This window comes from Panicum virgatum, chromosome 7N, assembly GCF_016808335.1.
Source record: "Panicum virgatum strain AP13 chromosome 7N, P.virgatum_v5, whole genome shotgun sequence".
In the NCBI taxonomy this organism is placed as follows: Eukaryota; Viridiplantae; Streptophyta; class Magnoliopsida; order Poales; family Poaceae; genus Panicum; species Panicum virgatum.
In genome coordinates this window covers 8,949,663-8,968,439 of record NC_053151.1, presented here as the reverse complement: position 1 = coordinate 8,968,439, position 18,777 = coordinate 8,949,663, and the positions used below count along the sequence as shown (strand labels likewise).

Below are 18,777 nucleotides of genomic sequence, written 5' to 3'. Positions count from 1 at the left end.
GTGATATTCGTGCGACGTAGCATGAGATATTTCTGTTATTATATGATATTTGTGATGGATGTGCCTTATATATACTATATCGCTTGTCTGGAATGTATATATGCTTTCTTTGTGATGATGAATATGGTTATTACATAAAAAATACAAAAAATACAAAAAAAACAGCAAACTTTGCCGAGTGTTTTTAGCCTGACACTCGGCAAAGCAACCATTTTTCTATTTACTGGAAAACTGATTTGCCGAGTGTAATTACCTAGGCACTCAGCGAAGTTTGAAACTTCGCCGAGTGCCAGACTCGTGGCACTCGGCAAAGATCCAAACTTCGCCGAGTGCCACGCGTTTGGCACTCGGCCCGTGGCACTCGGCGAAGTTTCAAAGTTCGCCAAGTGCTGCAGATCTGGCACTCGGCGAACTTTGGATATTTGCCGAGTGCCACGAGTCCGGCACTCGGCAAAGTTCCCCTCCCCGTCCCGTCCCGTTCGCCCGTTCGGCCGTCCCGTTTCATTTTTTTTGCCGAGTGCCCGAGAAAAGTCACTTGGCATAGCCGGCTTCGCCGGTAGAAGAAAGGCCGTGTGCGCTTCGCCGAGTGCTACACTCGGCGACTTCTTTGCCGAGTGTTTTCCTGCCTTTGCCTTGTGTCTCTGGCACTCGGCAAAGTAGGCGAGTCCGGTAGTGCCTTTCACTTCTTGCACATATGTATGTTCCTGTTCATCAATAAGATTGCTGCTTTCACTCTTTACAACACCATGTACACCCTCCATTCTCTAATATTTGATGTTGGTTTACTTCAATTTTGGACTAACCAATGTCAAATATTAAACGGCGGATGTAGTACTTTTCATTGACTGTGCTTAGTCTGCCGATGCTTACATGGACACTTGATTCAAACAATCCACATCAGTTTCTACAACTTTGTAACTTTGTTATTCACATCGGTTTTTTTGTTGTGGAGCTGAAGCAAATGCACCAATTTTCACGTGTTTATTATTCCTTTATCAGAAATAGGGGTGATGTTCGGGGAAAAAAACTAGGGGTGATGATTTTCGAAAACAAAAATAGTTATGGCTTACACTTCCCAGCAAGCTATGTTGCACCGATTCCGACACGCGTATCGGACACGATACGTGTCGGACACGGCGATTCGCCATTTTCCTAGAAACAGCGACACGGCATATACTTGTTCCTCTAACTTCTTCGGCCAGCGATTAAACATGGAAGTTCTAAAATTTGGCCCAACAGCCCACAATGCCAAGGCCCATTACATTAACCTCATCAATTCCTGCTGCTCCTCCCTCAGCTTGCCCCCACCCCCCGCACACTCGCAAGGGCTCCACCGCCGCCTCATCTCGATCTCTCCCATGCCGGCAGCAAGTCATGGGCCTGTTTTACTACTGAATTGCTGAAAAATGAAAAATCAGAAATCAATAGATGCTAGATATTACCTTCCTACTGTTGGGTGCAAGCTGACCGTTGATGCTGTTTTCTTCACAGATTCGCAGAGGCCCGAGGTGCCCAAGCCCAAGATGAAGATTGAAAAAACTACTGTGGTGCGATTTCATAGCTTTTGTGTGCTGTTCATGTTACCTGTTATCTTCCACATGGGATTGGCGTTCCAGGACTCGCCAACTATTATTTGGAACTGTCAAATTTATCTGACCTCTTGAATTTATTGGTTCCAGAGTTGTTACTTGCTAGTAGTGTTATTTTGAGCGGTTCTGATTTGATGAGTCACCCAAACACGCTTGTATATACTCATGCAACAATGTTGGTGGAGACCAGTGCTGCCGCCAGGGACAGAAACGATCGGCACAAAAATGAACGCGTTCTCACTGAAGTCCCAAACGTAGTCGTAATGGAGAAATGGAGGCCGTGACATGCTTGAGGAATGAGGAATGAGAGATGGGGTTGCCACGCGTGGCGAAACGGTCTTACTATAAAGGTCGAACACGAACATGTCGGATTGCACAACTACATAAATGATTTCTTTTAGAAGCGTCTCTGTTTTTTCTAGAGGTGGATGAAAATTCCCACGCTTCTGAAAAAACTACGGTACTTAGTTTTTGTTTTTGTCCGTACCTGGACATGTATTTTTAGGATGGATCGAGGGGTGAACTGTCCCTGGAAATAAGTGCAGAGATGGATGGTCACATCATCCGATCCTGAAAATAAGCATTACCAAGGGCAGAAGTGGGGTGAACCACCTCTGTAAATAGGATAATTTCCCTTAAAAGTGATTTTTTAGGGACTGGTGATGAGGTTGTATGCTCCTAGAAATAGTCCCGGGCAAATAAATTCATAACTTTTTCATATGATCTTAAAGGAAAACAAACTTTATATCAAAATTATAGGGATCGATGAGATCTAAAACTTTGTTGATGATTTTTTTTTCATTTGAGATCATTTAGTGGTCCAACAAGATTATCTGGGAGCAGCTGGGCGAGAACGCGAAGATCAGCAGGGAGCAGATCCGGCGACGGGCGACTGGGTGAGGACGCGTGGCCTCATTCTGTCAGCAGCTCGAGTGCCTCGGAGTCGGGACGCGGGCCGCGGGTGGTGGCAGGTGGTGGCGGCCGCAATCGGGGCACGCTAGCACGGGCTCCAGGAAGTGGTGGTGGGCGCCCAATGTGGTGCGGCTGGAGGGGTGGGAAGGGGAGGAATGAGAGGGTACGCAGGGTACGGGTAGAATTTTTTCAAGAGAAAAGTCCATTTTGCCCTCCTGAATTTGTCACCAAGTTTTAAAAACCTCTCTAACTCTAAAACCGGATATTATACACCATCATCAACTCAAAACCAGACAAACTACCCCCTTGACCACCATTCCGGAGAGGTTTGTCAAGCAATTTTACAGACGTGGCACATGTGGGTTCCACATGTCACTATATTTTTTACCACATCACCTCCCCTTCTCTCTATCTCTCCAATGATGTGGCCTCCTCGGCCGGCGCTGCCCCCTCCCTCTCCCTCCACAAGTGTTGGCGTCCCACACTCCCTCCCCTGCCTCCCATGGCGGCCACCACCACCACCTCTGCCTCCAACCCCTTCCCGTTCCCCTCCCGCCACCCGCCGGATGACACCCACTTCTATGTCGTCTACCCGCTTCCACTCCCTACCAAGCTCTTCGCGCCCGCGCTCCTTGCCTCGCTGCAGTCCCTGCACCTCTCCCTCCTCTCCCACCTCGCTCCCTTCCTCTCCTCCCACCTCTTCCACCGGGACCCCTTCATGCTCTCCATCCCGGCCGACCCGGCTGCCCCCTATGCAGTCTGCGCCTCACCACTAGTGCCCCACCTCCACGGCGTGCTTCGCATCGGTGACTCCCTCCCCGACGAGTGGCTCACCATCTCCCTCCTCTTCGCGCTCACCCGCACCTTCCCCGACATTGCCGCCCGCACCTAGGACTCCTACGGGGAGTTCCTCCTCATCGAGGCCGCCTTCACGCTCCCGCGGTGGCTCGACCCACCCGAAGTCCACCCCCAACCGTGTGTTCATCTTCCGCGCGCGAGCTCCACATCCTGCCGCCCTCCCTCTTCCCAGAGACGCCATCCCTGGAGGCCACGCTAGCCGCCGTCCACGAGGATTCCATCGACACCCACGCCCCCGACGCCGTCCAGGCGGCGATACAGTGCCGCAGTGCCAGGCTACCTGAGCGGATGGCGGAGAACCTCTATGCGGTGACAGTCGGCCCATAGATGAATGTGCTCTACTCCGTGTGCGAGGCGGTGGAGGTGCGCGTGCTCTGCTGCGCCAACAAGGCCGGCGATTGGGGAGGGAGAGGGAGAGAGTCGCGCTGGAGATAGGGATGTGAGGTAGGGGAGGGAGTGGGGGACGTCGACGCTTGTGGAGGCGACCCCGCGTAGCTCCCTGCCGCTCCGCCTCGGCTCACCGTGCACCAAAGCACCTTCTCACCGACGAGCCCGAGCTTCCGGCACCGCTGTGACCACCTCTTTGGTGAGGACCCCTCCGCCATCTCTTTCTTCACCAACAAACCACAAAAGTGGGTTCACCATGGCCTAGCCTAGCTGGTGCTCGCACTGCGGTGGCCGGCGGTGAGGCAGAGGCGGGGGAGGCGCCGCCATCGCCGCAAGAAGGGAAGGGCGGCCGCCGCGGAAGGGAAAGGGCACTGCCGTCAGTCGGGAGGCATGGTCGCCGCAGGAAGGGAGGGCCGCAGCTGCCGGCGTGGGAGACGCGTGGCCGGCAGTGCGGGAGGCGTGGTCGCAGCGGGAGGAGAGGGGCAGCATGTGTAGTTCGGCTGCGGTGGCTGTGGAGTCCGGCTGCGGTGGCAGTGGGAGGGGAGGGGTGGCTTGGCGGTGGTGAATGACAGCGACAGGCAGCGTGGCTTGCAGGCGAGAAGCAACTCCAGTGCACGGGCGGCAGGCAATGGGCGGCAGTGGAGCTTAGCCCTTTTGGCAATGGCAGTGCTCGGCTGTGGCTGCGCGATGCGTGCGGGCGAGCGCATGGTGCGAGCATATCAACTAGACAGGGCAGCGTGCAGCATTGCTGCGGAGGCAGAGCGGCGCGGACGAGGCCGCCATCCGCGGGGCTGTGGCGCAGGGCGACGGCGTATCCAGCTTAGGCCAGTGTTTTCCTTACCGATCGGTAACCGTCGGTTACCGCCGATTTTTACCGATACCGCTACTAGGCGGCAACCCATACCGGCGGTAAATTTCGAAAAATTTCGCCCGAATTTAAAATTTTCAAAAATATTTGAAATAAAAAAGGAAAAAATATGGTAAGAAAGTAGAGATGACATACATCATTCTAATATAAAACATGTTCAAATATTTGACTATTTGGGCACTCAAAAAAATAAAAAAACTTTCGGACCGGTAATCCCGAGCGGTATCCTCTAATCCCGAGCGGTATTCGGCGTTTTCCGAGCGGAAATCGGCGTGTTTGGACCGGAAACCACTGCATTGTGAGTATTTCTTGTTTTTACATTGATTTTTAGATGTTTGTTGTGTAGCTATATTCAAAAACATGTGTTCATATTAGCTATATGGATCCATTTGTTCATGGTAGTTGGATGTTAATTTGTTCATTTTAGCTATATGTATATATGTGTGTTCATATTTCAAATATGTACATATATTTTCATTTGTTCATTTGTTCATTTGGACCGGAAACCACTACTATGTATTATATATATTGACGATGATGGTTTGTGAGGACTATGGTTGTGATGATTTGCATGGACTATTGTTGTGATGATGTATATGGACTATGGATGTGAATTTCTATTTTTATGGATATGAACTTCTATTCTATGTATGTGTAAATGTTATATAATTGTTTGATATATACCATCAGTAATGATATTTACAAAATTACGGTGAAATGCTGCCAAAATTTTTAATTTTCCAAAGTCATACGGTGTTTACCGGTTAAAAACGACGGTTACCGGTCGGTAAACATCGATTACCGGTCGGTAAGCAACGGTTACCGGTTTTTTGAATTTGAATTGTCATTTCGAGCGGTTTCCGGCGATTTACCGCCGGTTTACCGATACCGCTAGTTGGCGAAAATCGCTTTACCGTCGGTAAGGTGAACCCTGGCTTAGGCTCGGTCTGGAGGAGGGAGAAGGGCGCTGACGCACGGGCCCAGCTATGCCCGCGCGGGCCCAGCTATGCCAAGTCCGCGCATGTGACATGTGGGAGGTGATGTGGTAAAAAATGTAGTGATACGTGGGATCCATATGTGGCACGTCAGTAAAACCGCTTGATGTACAAACCTCTCTGGAATGGTCAATGGGGGTAGTTTGCCTAGTTTTGAGTAGATGACGGTGGGGGGGGGGGGGGCAAAATGGACTCTTCTCTTTTTTAAAACCTGTTAAGTTTTGCCTATCGCGTACAAATAGAAATTCGGGCACGTGGGTAATTTGTACCCTTGCCATCCATACACAAGGAGGGAGGATGGAAGCGATGGGAGACCAAGAGTGGCGGTGCCACAAACGCATCGAACTCTGGGTCATTTGGACGGGAGTTGAAATGGGTCATGTCATGTCTCATGTTCTCGGTCATCCCATATTAAGAAAAGTAATTTATACTCGGCCAAAGTTAAAGAAAAGTAATATTGTAATTTATGAATATTACAAAAGGTAACTTTTGTGATCCATACTTACATTAAAAAAATAACTCTGTACTCTATGAAAGTTAATAAAACGTAACATTGTAATCCATACTTGTGATTAAATTATATGACAGAGAGTTGATTGATTTTTTAAAACGTAACTTCACCATTTTGACTAAAACATCCTCAAGCGAGATCTTGTTGTTCTAAAAAATGTAATGGTGTAATTATATTTTGATTTGGACATACATTTATAAAATTATAGATTTGTCATTGATTTGCATGTGACCACACGGGCGGAGCCAGGAATTAATCATGAAGGGGGCCAGACACATATCATTAAGGGGTCAGACACATATCATTAACATAAGTATTGATTGTCAAGACATATAAAGATAAAGGTATGGTAGACTATTAGTTTACTTAAGATGGTATTAAATTTAACTCATACAAAATTACCCATAAAAAGTTACAAAAAAATGAATGATAATAGATTATCTGATGATAAGTGGTCCTTTGGTTCCTCTTGAAAAAAGAATTAATTGTCTTTTTATTAAGTCTACACATGCAAATTAGTAGGACCATAGATACTTGATTTGCATGCTATTTACGCCAAACAATATTACAAGACGTATCCGAACTTACAAGACGTATCGGAACGTATATGAGAATTCGGAAGGGTGCTAATCATGCAAAGAAAGTACATCTAAACTTAGCCAAGGTGCAACCAATAGTCATGCAGCACATCACCCTAACACCTTTAACCCGGGGGTTTAAAAATTTTGTGCAGCAATTTAGGGGTGGCCGTGGCCCTGCTGGCCACCCCTTAGCTCCCCCACTGCGTGACCATATGTCCATATCTCTCACATGCAATATACAGCAATAGTGGGGTGGGGGGCTCTCATCACCGATGGTTTTGTTGCACTTTTTTTTTTGAAGGAAACAGGAGGGGGGCGCCTCTACTGAGATTTATTCAAATAAAGAGAAGCAAAGTTTTATATACAACAAATGCGAAAAGAAAGGAAAGAAAAGAAACCAAACGGAAGAGAATTACAACAAATGCAACCAAGAATCCAAAGCTGCTGCCATCTCCAGTTTTACCCTGTGGAAGAGCAAAGACATCTCAGCCATGAAATGTCTCTTGCAGTGATCTACTGTTGGATCAGTGTCCTTAAAAATCCAATCATTCCTGGTTGTCCAGATGCTCCATGCCATGATGATGATTTCCATGTAAAAGGAGACCTGTAGTTTCTCTTTTATTTGTCTGAAAATGTTCAGTAAGGCACTACCGGAAACGGCTTGTTTGCCGTGTGTCCCGCTGTTTGCCGTGAGCAATATCACAGGCACACGTTAAAAAACAATTATGCCGAGTGTTGGCAAATAAACACACGGCAAACAAATGGCACATGGCAAAGGTGATGTTTGCCGTGTGCTTTATTTTGGCACACGGCAAAGTCATGCTTTGCCATGTGCTTTTTTTGGCACATGACAAAGTAAGCACATGTCAAAGTAATAAATTTATCGTGTACTTTTTTTTTGCACATGGCAAAGTAATAAATTTCTTTTCTCTTCTCACCTCAAACTTTTTCTACTCTTCACATACGACATGTGGTACTCCATGTTAAAATTTGGTATACTTTTGTATTTATTTGCTATATTTAAATAATTAATTACATTTCAAGCAATTTTATGAATCAAGTCAAATTTGAACAGCAAGTGATTCAAGTAATAGAATAAAATGAGTGGAAAAATGATATTCATGTTATTTAACCTGAGGCCTTACCCATCAAATGAAAAGAAATTTCGAACATCTTGGTCAGGAAACATGACCATTAACATGTGGCCGAATTATTTTTAAATTCTATAAAAAGCAAACGAAGTCTGAAAATCATAAGATTTGTCATGATATCATGATTTCATACATGGGGCTAAGGTAAAAAATTAAGAAGGTTTCGCACAAGTTATCACGTACGCTCCTTACAAATCGAAGCATCTTTGGAGAAGATCCATGGAGTTGTGAATGAGTCATTCAGATTTCGAGTCAAAGTGACGGTCGAATTGGAGTTTGACTATAAAACCTTTTGTATATTCAATAGACAATTTAGATTGTTTCATGCTAAATTTTGGAGATTGTTTCATGCTAAATTTTGGTTATTTTTCGAATGTGTTTGATAATATTAAATTTTTTTCACTACTACACAAAAACATTTGTAGGGGCGGGTAAAAACGTATTTTTAGGGGCGGACCGTCTGCGATGCATAGGCGGACCATCCGCCTTTCAAGACGTTCGGACATCTGAATGTCTGCATGTAAGTTTTCGGACGTCCGAAAAACACTGCGGGTGGACGGTCTGCGGGCCCTGGGCGGACCGTTGTAGGGTCGAGATGGCGGACTAGAGGGGGGTGAATAGTCCTTTCTAAAACTAATTGTGCCGGCTAACCGAAACTTTTGCGGAATTAAAACTATTCGCTTAGCCAAGACTTCACCCCTCTAACTATGACTCTAAGGCACCTCCAAAAAGATCCTATACAAAGCAAATGGAGTGCCTAGCTAGTAAGAGCTCTCCTAACAATTATAATGCCAAGCCACACAACGCTAAGCACTAGTACTTCACAAACCGGAGGAGCTCCTACACAATTCTAATGAGCAAAAGCACAAAGCCAAACCTAAGCTCACTAGATGCTCAAGGACAAGGATACACAATCCAAATCCAAGAGCTCAACTTGCTTAGCTACACAATCTAAGCAAGAGCAACTAATTAAGCTACACAAGCTAACTAGTTACACTAGGATCTCTACTTCTAACTACACAAGCAAGAAGATGATTAGCAAGCTACACAAGCTAACTAATCACTAGAGAGCAACTACACAAGCACAAGATATAGATGAATATAAATACAAGGCTTGTGATTTGGAGAATGCAAACCACCGAGAAGAGTAGACAAGATTGACACGGTGATTTTTATCCCGAGGTTCACTTGGTTGCCACCAAACTAATCCCCGTTGAGACAAGCTCCAAGGTTGCCGCCGATCCTTTTGCTAGTGGTGACTCTCAAGTCACACTCTCCCACGTGGAGTGCTCACACCGAGCTCTAGCACATGATCCGGCCGGACCACTTGTTGCTCTTCACGTCTCGCTCAACTAGAGTTGCTCTTCGCGGCTCCCGCGGGGTGAGCACAATACCCCTCACAAACTCTACTCCGGAGCACCGCACAATCTCCTTGCGGGCTTCAACGGAGCCTCTTGCCACCAAGCCGTCTAGGAGGTGGCAACCTCCAAGAGTAACAAGCACACCGGCTTGCAACACGATCACCTAGTGCCACTCGATGCAATCTCTCAAAGCAATCGCACTAGAATCGCTCTCTCACTCGATCGGATGATTACTATCAAGTTAGAGTGAGTAGAGGGCTCTCAAGCACTCTCACACATGGACACCAAGTCCCCAAGGTGCTCAGCCACCTCAAAAGGCCGTCCACACCCTCTATTTATAGAGGGAGGCCCCAAACTAGCCGTTACACTCTTTTCTGCGAAGTCGCGGACCGTCCGCATTTCAAAAACTGGACTGTCCGCCGTTATAAACCAGTGAGTCAGAGTGCATTTAAAACGTGTCAGAACTAGCCGTTAAGCCCTGGCGGACTGTCCGCGCCCCAGTGGCGGACCGTCCGCAGTTAAGAGTTCCACACCACCAGAGACTAACATCGTCTCTGGAACAACTTTGAGATTAGCCTGCGAACCGTCCGCGCCTCAGGAGCGGACCGTCCGCAGTTCACTTTTCAGCCCAAACCAGAGAAACAACCTCTCTGGTACAAATCTGAGATTAGCCTGCGGACCGTCCGCGCCCCATGGGCGGACTGTCCGCCGTTCAACTTTGAAGCCCACACCAGAGAGACACCCTTTCTGGTACAAATTTGAAATCCAGTGGTGGACCGTCCACCGACCTGGGCCGGACTGTCCGCCAGCCCACCAGAGCCTCTGCAAGCTCTCTGGAACGGTCACGAACTATCCACCCCTCTGGTGCGGACTGTCCGTCGTTACTCAGTCAGCTCTCAAACTAAGTCTTTTTCAAATCTTTTCAAAGGATTTTCACTTGATCTCACCACACCACTCGATCCTAGCAACATCGCAATGTTAGATCGCTCAAGTGGCACTAGATGACCGATATGCAAACAAGTTTGCCCCTCTTGATAGTACGGCCATCTATATTAAATCCGGTCATGCACTTCTCTACACAACCTTTGACCGGTGAAATGAAATGCCCTACAAGTCATACCTTTGCCTTGCGCATTTCATTTCATCTTCCCAATTGTTGATGCCACACAAGCACCAACCTCCATCAAGCCTTTTGATCATCTTCATGAGTCAACACTTGGCTTGATCTTCCTTGAATGATATGATCCACTCCATATCATCACATGACCTCTTTGGTCCATCGATCTTGACCTTGCTCGCTCTTCACCGTTGCCTCGGTCCATCGGCGCCAAATCTTGCCCAAGCTTCACCGCCTCGCGGTCCCTCGCTTTAAAGCCTTAACTTGCCCTTCTCCATTGCAACCGGTCCATCAAACCAAGCCTTGTCTTGATCTTCTCCACTTTGGTCACATAACTCCATGTCATGTCTCATATGCAATGAGCTCCTTGATAACACTATATGAGCATAGCATCAACCCTTAGCCATTTCTCATCCATGGCACATGTTGCTCATACTAGTGTCTTTGTGTGGACTAATCTCCTGTGTATCTCGACATAAACACTTATTAGTCCACCTAAGTTGTCACTCAATTACCAAAACCAAATAAGGGCCTTTCAACCGTCCACTGTTCAAGACATTCGGATGTCCGAACATCTTGAACAGCAGACAGTCCGCCCAAGGGGTGCTGATACTCTGCTCGCAGTGCTTTTCGGACGTCCAGGCAGTTTGCCGTGTGCCAGATCAAGGCACACGACAAACGACTAGGAAAGTGAAATTCAAATTTTGTAAACGACCTTGGATGAGGAAACAGCCAAAATGAAAGTTATAGATCTCGAAAAGTTATGAAACTTTGTAGTTGACAACTTTTTTATTTGAATTTGTTTAGGGCCTCAAACAAGCAATTTACACTTGGTTTAGGATAATACGTGGGGAAAGAAAACTGAGTATAGACAAAAGTGAGAGTATGGTGCAGTGGTAGAGGCTACTTTGCCTTTGCCGTGTGCTATTTTGGCCCACGGTAAAATAAAACACTCGGCAATATGTAAACAGCAACAACCCCCAAAAAATAGCAAAGAATTTTTAATAGGGGGAGGTCCCCACCAGTCAGTCACGGCATTTTTCGCGTGCTACACGACCGGTGGGATTCGAACCCGCGACCTCCCCCCAAAAAATTGCCCACAACAAGCAAACGTGGCTTTGCCGGCCATTGATTGCCATGAGCCCTTTGCAAAACCTTTGCCGTGTGCAAAAGAGGCTTTGCCGTGTGCCTGTGGCACACGGTAAAGTAGCTGAATCCCGTAGTGATGGCCTGGTGGTTATAACCGAAACACCAATAGAGGACCAGCAGGCTTTAGAAAAATTGCAGCGTACAAATAGGTGAGCAACCGATTCTAGTTTCTATAGGATGCATAGATCACAAGTGTACTAGTCTAGCTTCATATTCCTTCATCTAAGAAGTTCTCTCATGCTTAATCTGTCTTTTAATAGTAACCAAAAGAATACCTTATGCTTCATTTAACACTTAGATTTCCAGATCGCAAGGAACAGAGAATGAACTGCTCTGTGTCCCATAATTTCTTTATAAGCCCAAGAAGCCGTGAAGACCGGGCTTCCCCAAACATAAAGCCATTGATCTCTATCCCCCTGTGGTTGTAATTGATGTAGGTTGATTATTAGCCCTTGAAACTGCTGGTGAGCTTGTATTGTCAACGGCAGGTGAAAGTTTTGGATCAATTGTGGGCGAGAAAGTGCCTTTTTGAATGAGATTCCTTTGTTCTTGGCAAAGGAATATAGTTCCGGGCATGCTGAGGCCAAAGTTTGTCCATTCCAGGAATCAGTCCAAAATAAAACCGTTGTGCCTTCTGCCACTTTCACACTTCCTAGGCTCTTGTATGTATCTAAAAGCTTTACTATGTCTCTCCACCAAAAGGAACTCCTCTTCTTCTGCCCAGGGAGGGAATCATCATTATAGTAGGCATCCCAAATGAGCTTGATCCAAGGAAGGTTCATCCTCATGTAGAATTTGTGCAGGAACTTGAGGAGTAGAGCATTGTTATGTGTTGTAAGGTCAATGACTCCCAAACCTCCGTCCTTTGGGAGGCAGACCATTGGCCAAGCAGCTTTAGGGAGTTTTCTGGAGTTTAAGTCAGCACCTCGCCATAGACAATGCTTTCTGTATTTGTCTAGTTGTTTTATGACTCCTTTATGCAGTTTCATAGAGGAAATGTAGAAGACCATGGAGGAGGAGTCTGTGTTTACCATTTCCAATTTCCCTCCTTGGGAGAGGAAGGCAAAGGTGCAGGTCAGCCTTCTTTCAATCCTTTGGATAAGTGGTAAGAAATCCTCTATGTTTGGCTTAGTTGTTCTAAGGGGCAGGCCAAGGTAGGTGAAGGGTAGAGTCCCTTTCTGATAGTTGAGCAGTGTTGCTATCTGATCAAGTTTTGCTTCAGAAATATTAAGGGGGACCATGACATATTTATTATAGTTGACTCTTAAGCCAGTTGACTGCGCAAAAATAAAGAGTAGATCCTTCAGAATGACTAGTTGTGTGGGGCAAGCCTCCATGATGAGGAGTGTGTCGTTTGCATATTGGATGATCGGGTAGTCAAAACTGGCATTTGTAGAGATTGGAAGGTTCAACAGGCCTTGATCTTTAGCATTGTTGATAACTGTCTGCAATAGATCTGTAGCTAGGATGAAGAGAAGTAGAGAGAGGGGATCTCCCTGTCTTAGACCTCTTCTGCAATGGAATGTTTTCCTGGTACTCCATTTAAAAGCATTGAAGAAGTTCTAGAATTGAGAATGTCCTGAATCCAACCTATCCATTTGTCCCCAAAGCCTTTATGTTTCAGAATTTGAAGTATTGCTTGGTGCTCTACCATGTCAAAGGCTTTTTCAAAGTCATGTTTAAGATTGATCAGCTCCTTCTTAGACTAGTAAGGTGCCCGTGCTAACGCTACGGGTTAATTTCAAACGTACACCAAACAACACATAAAGTGTACTTAAGCATGCTTACGTCCATAAAGTGATGACTGCTGAGGAGCTTCCCACTGCGGCGAATAGGCTCTCCTCCTCCTCTCTCTCTTGGAGACCGCCACCCTCGGCGGCATGGTGGGGTTAGCGCTCCGGTTGTCAGCACCGTGGTCGCGAGTCGTGCGGCCTGAGGAATGATGGGTAGCACCAGTCAAGGTCGAGCACCAAGAGAAGTGGGGACCCGCGACTACGGATGGGCCGGTGGATAGGAAGCCGAAGACTGAAGCCAACCTCTGCTTCTCAATGATGCATTCATTACAAAGCCCTGCATCAAATTTGTTCTTAGAGATTGAAAAAGCTACAATATGAATAAATTGTACAAATCAAAGGCACAAGTAAGTTTTGAGCAGGCTGTTGAAGACCAGTGCAAATCGAATAACCAAAAGGCATGTTCAAGTTATGAAGCATCCAATGAAATATATTATGATTCACACAAAAAAAGGGAAACAGAAAAGGAAGCCTATCTTAATTGAATCAAAATATCAATAACATTTTTTCAACATCAATGGTCACATCTATAACCAAGCATTTGCATCTTTCTAAAATTTTATATTCATTTAACAATAATATCACAAGAATTTGCCTGCCATCTATCTAAGAGAATTACAGTCTTGAGTCCACCCAATAAGAGAATACAAACATCAGCTGCTATTTTTAGTTGTAGAAACTAAATTGCTCGAGTTATGTAAATACAAAGCAACATCTATATGCTTTTTCCCCCACAAAGATCAAGACTATATACGTCAAGCACCAGATATAGTTAACTCAAACAAAATTATTAAGAACTCCAGCTATGTGGTTGGTGGCATGGGGACCATAAAGAACTCATCTGACACTTTCGAGAAGAGGTGCAGTAAATTTTCTAACAAAATTTATTCATCTGAACAACTGATCAAGTGCATCCACAAATTTTAATGACCAGAGCTATTGCAAACAATTGCATCACATAGATGACATCAGGCATTGCCTGTTTTAGGACAGCTAAAAATTATTGAAATTTAAAATAATGCAGGATAGGCATAGCCAAAGGTCACATATTAGTTCACAGCCATACATGTTCATGGAAGCCAATGTTGTGACTGTGACCACACAATTATTGATCCGCCTTACCAATATTGACATCAATAAGCTGCTGAATCTCTGGCTTGTTCAATTCGACGGACTTGTAGCATTCATAGGCAGGATAGGCATAGCCAAAGGCCCCACAGACAATTACTTCTAAGATGTAGAGCCAAGATACAAAACAACACTGGAAAAATTTAGAATTTAAATGCTTGATGCGCTAACAAATTGAGCATAAACAAACTAATTCATCCCAACAATCTAATTTGAGCCACCCATACGTAATAGATAACTAAATTTAAAAAGCTTTGTAGCATGACTTTGGCATTTGAGTCTGAATATTATGTGTGGTTTTGGACATACAGTCATATATATCTAGGGCATGTTTGGTTCAGGGCCACAGTTTGCCACGCCTAAGGTTAGGTACAAGCCACACTTGTGGCTAGCCACAATCTGTGGCAAATTTAGCTCAACAGGAACGATGAGAGGGGAGAGGCGCATGAATCGGATCTTCACCTAGCGCACTGGTGCTGCGTCGTGCCCTGGCCGCGCGGTGCCGCGCCCCTCAGCGTGGCGGCCTAGCCCTTAGCCGCCGCGGCGCTGCCCCTGGGCGCGCAGTGCTCCAGGCGCAGCGGCTGTGAGGGGCGGCTAGTTTGACGGAGGAAGCGAGGTCGAGCAGGAAAGGCTGTGGCGCGCCACGGGTGTTGTGGCGGCAGAAACGTCCGCCACACTTTCGTTCACAAAATCTGTGGCAGGATGGTTTTGTGGCGGTGGCGTGCCATATTTTAACTGTGAACCAAACGCCTGCCAAAATTAGCGTGGCGAGCCTAACATTAGGCGTGGCAATCTGTGGCGTTGAACCAAACAGGCCTCTAGTCTTCCATATAAACTCAAATGAATTAAACATGAATTCTCTATACTTCTAAGACTGAACTCGACTCAGGGTTCCATGTATGTATGTTCTCCATGCAGTACAGCATTTGCTTTGAAGCCAAAGTTCAGTCTTACCTTTGTTTTAATCATAACTGAATGGCTATCAACTTAAAACTTATAAATGTTTTAATCATAACAAATAATATCAGATATTTAGATTTACAAAATATAGTAGTATATTCTCAAAAAAATAGTGCGATCCAACATATCGATAGTGAATGGCACAACAAATGGTCTTAAATGTTATATCACATTTCCATCTCTGTGGTAGTACAATTACTCAATTAGCACATCAGACTTAATGAGAAATAATAGTATATCAAATCACAAAATAACACAAGACCCAGTTATCTATATCATAAACACATGATGCACAAAATAACGCCGAGGGCTGCACGCACTATACCACATCCCCAATTTGGCGTTACACATGGGTCGGTAAAAGTCAGTTATCGCCGATACACTATCGGTCGGTAAAAATGCACGTTGCACCATCAGACGGTGATGCGAGTTTCTACATCTAACAATCAGTTGCTATTTCTATTTACATTCATCGTCGGACGATTTGTCGGTAAAAAAAGTAATATAGGATCTCATCAGCAGTCGGCAAATGTATCTTTAATTTTGGGCTGCACGAAGTCCACTCGGAGCTGCACAAAATTTTGAAGGCCTAGCCCAATTTCCTCTTCTCGTATAGAAGGCCCGAGCTAAACCCTAGCTAACCATTCCTTCCCCAAATCCGGTGGCTGCCGCGAGCTCGCCTACGCCCCGCTGACGCCTCCCCTGCAGCTCCGCCCCACGCTCTCCCACGCCGCTGCCGCCGCTGCATCCTACTGCCGGAGCTCCGTCCCACGCTCTCCCGTGGTGCGTTTGCCGACACTGTTGGGGGAAAGGCCCAGCCCATATAAAAATGGGCCTCATTTAAAGGTCTAAGTGTCTATTTCTAAATATTGTACCTACCGGAAGCTTAGGTGCAATGTGGCATCCCTCCCTCTTCTTCTATATAAAGAACTCAAGGGGTATGAGGTGGATGCTCTCTCACTTGAGCACTCCTCGCTCACTTGTGTTGTACCTCTGTCATCTCTCACTCTCATATGTACCTTCGGAGTTCTCTTTCTCTCTCTCGACTGCTTGGCGGAATCTCGTCCCCAACACAACAGACACCTCCCTGCCGCAGCTCTGGCCACGCTCGCCTGTGCCGCCGTCGCGACTCATCGCTGCCAGAGCTCCGTCCCATGTTCACCCGTGGCACGGCCGCCGACGCCTCCTTGCTGCAGCTCCGGCCCGCGTGCGTTTGCACCGCCGTCGAGACCTCCCCGCCGCCGCCGATGCCTTCCTGCCCCCGCCCATGACGCCTCCCTGTCGCACTTGCACGGCCCTCTGCTGCTTCCCGTGGCTGGCACTCTACTTCCACCTCGCCGGGGGCTCGGCCTCAATCCCGCCACGCTGCAGCTCGTCGTGCAGAACGCCGGGAACCTCCCGCTCGTCTGGGTCCTCTCTGATGCCGTCTACATTTGGAACTGCACACTGCCTCCCCTACATCTCCATTGGAGGTACAGTACAGGTACAGCTGATCCGCCTTTCTTCTTCCCCATTCAGCAGTTCATCTCCTTTTAGTCAATTTTCGTTCCTTGTGTTCTTGTGGCAAAACACAAATTGCAGTTAGCAATGTGCGAAATTGACCCAGTATCGCTGGAGGACATACAGTTTCTTTCCTCGTATTTTCACCTTGCTTCATAATCCAATGTCCCTTCTATGTGTCATGAGAAATAAGAATGAGTTTAACCAATTAGCTATGAAAAATTCTGAACCACTAAACACATTGAAAGGGACTGCTATTTCATGTCTTCGTAGGATTGCTCTGTGACAATCTATGAACTGTGATCTTTTTACAAACTAGCAAAATGCAGCAAAGTTAGTTAATACCTTGAACACTGAATTTCTACTAATTATAGAAAGCTAGTGTTACTTGCAGTCATTAATTAGATTCAAAATCTAACTGAATGTAGTGTCACTAGTGCATATTGATTGACCTGTGAATCAACATCCCTGCTTTTAACTTCTTACTGTAACTAGTATGTGTTCTCAAGTTATTTTGATACTGTGTTTATTGCTGCTAAAGTTTGAGTAAATAACCCTTCTGTTTCCCCTCTGTCAGTTTGTTTTGTCATTCTATGATATAGAAATAATAACTGCACTTTAGATAGATAAGTATTGGTATTACTGTTTTTCTATTTTATCCATTGACTTGACCACTTAGATATACTAAAGGCAACTCTGTTCTATCTCATTGCATTGCAAGGGAAGTGACATTGTTAAGACTAGTATTAACTATTAACAATTTCAACTCTTAAGACTAGTAAGAGTTGAAATTGTTAATACTCATTTCTGATTCACACCCTGCATATTTTATCTTTGTTTCTATGCATTAAGAATGGAGCTTTGTAGGAGGTCGCTGATTGTATGTCAGTTTTGATTTTCAGGAATTTCTAGGAGAGGTGCTAGGTAGAAGTAAGCTAATCAAAGTGCTGAGCTGCTGATGGATGCCAATATGAGCTATGTTCAGCTAGGATGTTGTATAATGTAGTATCTAGTGTGATCCTGATTAATGCGACATTTTGGGCTTGTACTGTGTATAAATGAATCAATGTCATGACGAATGTTTGTATGATTAATGTGGTCCGTGATATGCACTACGTCAAAAACTCACAAAGGTGACACCAAACCAGTGACGCGAAGATGAAACACGTCACTAATATCAGATTAGTGACGAATAAAGTTGTAGCACGTCACTAATGTGTTTGCTGTGAGAAAAATATACCTCTAGCATGCACATATATGAGACGTTCTTGACTAAACGCATCACCATTAATATCTGATCTGTTATCGGTGACTGTCTCCTTCACGCGCGTCTCAGGCCTTGTTTGGTTTATCGTAGCACAAGTAACACAAAAATTTTGACCAATAATTAAAGCCTTGTTTGGTTTATCGTAGCATAAGTAGCACAAAATTTTTGACTAATAATTAAGGGTACTAAATAAAGGCAATTTACAAAACTAACTCCACAACCCTGCGCTACTTCGCGAGACGAACCTAATGAGGCCTTCGGCCGTGCGATTAGAGTATGGCTACTGTAGCTTTACTGTAGCCAATCATCGATTAATTACTGTCATTAGATTCGTTGTGAAAAATTACCTCCATCCGTGAAAAGGTTTTGCAAATAAACTTTGTTTAGTATTCTATGCCTATGAGATTCTTTACTCGGAAATTGTGTAGGCTACTCGTGCTATTGAAACAGGGCCTCAGCATCCGGACCCGAAATTTTCCTCCAATTGGTTGAAACCGGACCTCGCGTCCACCTGCCTCCGAGACGGAAAGGGATCCGCTGCAGTTCGGCAGCCTGCAGTTGGGCCACTGACAGGTGGGCCTGCATGTGTGGGGCCCACGTGTCAGGGACACCACTGCAGGCACTCAACTGCAGCGGATCTCGTTCCCTCC

General features: G+C 45.7%; 1 long non-coding RNA gene across 1 annotated transcript; it reads right to left on the bottom strand.

Annotated features, from left to right (window-relative positions):
- Nucleotides 1–723: 723 nt before the first annotated feature.
- LOC120683310 lies at nucleotides 724–18,773 on the bottom strand. The gene is made up of 5 exons (XR_005678766.1): nucleotides 18,652–18,773; nucleotides 14,530–14,533; nucleotides 9,622–9,625; nucleotides 2,476–2,481; nucleotides 724–734 (listed from the first exon to the last, which is right to left on the bottom strand). It is a non-coding gene; the product is annotated as an uncharacterized LOC120683310 (long non-coding RNA).
- Between the last annotated feature and the right edge of the window lie 4 nt (nucleotides 18,774–18,777).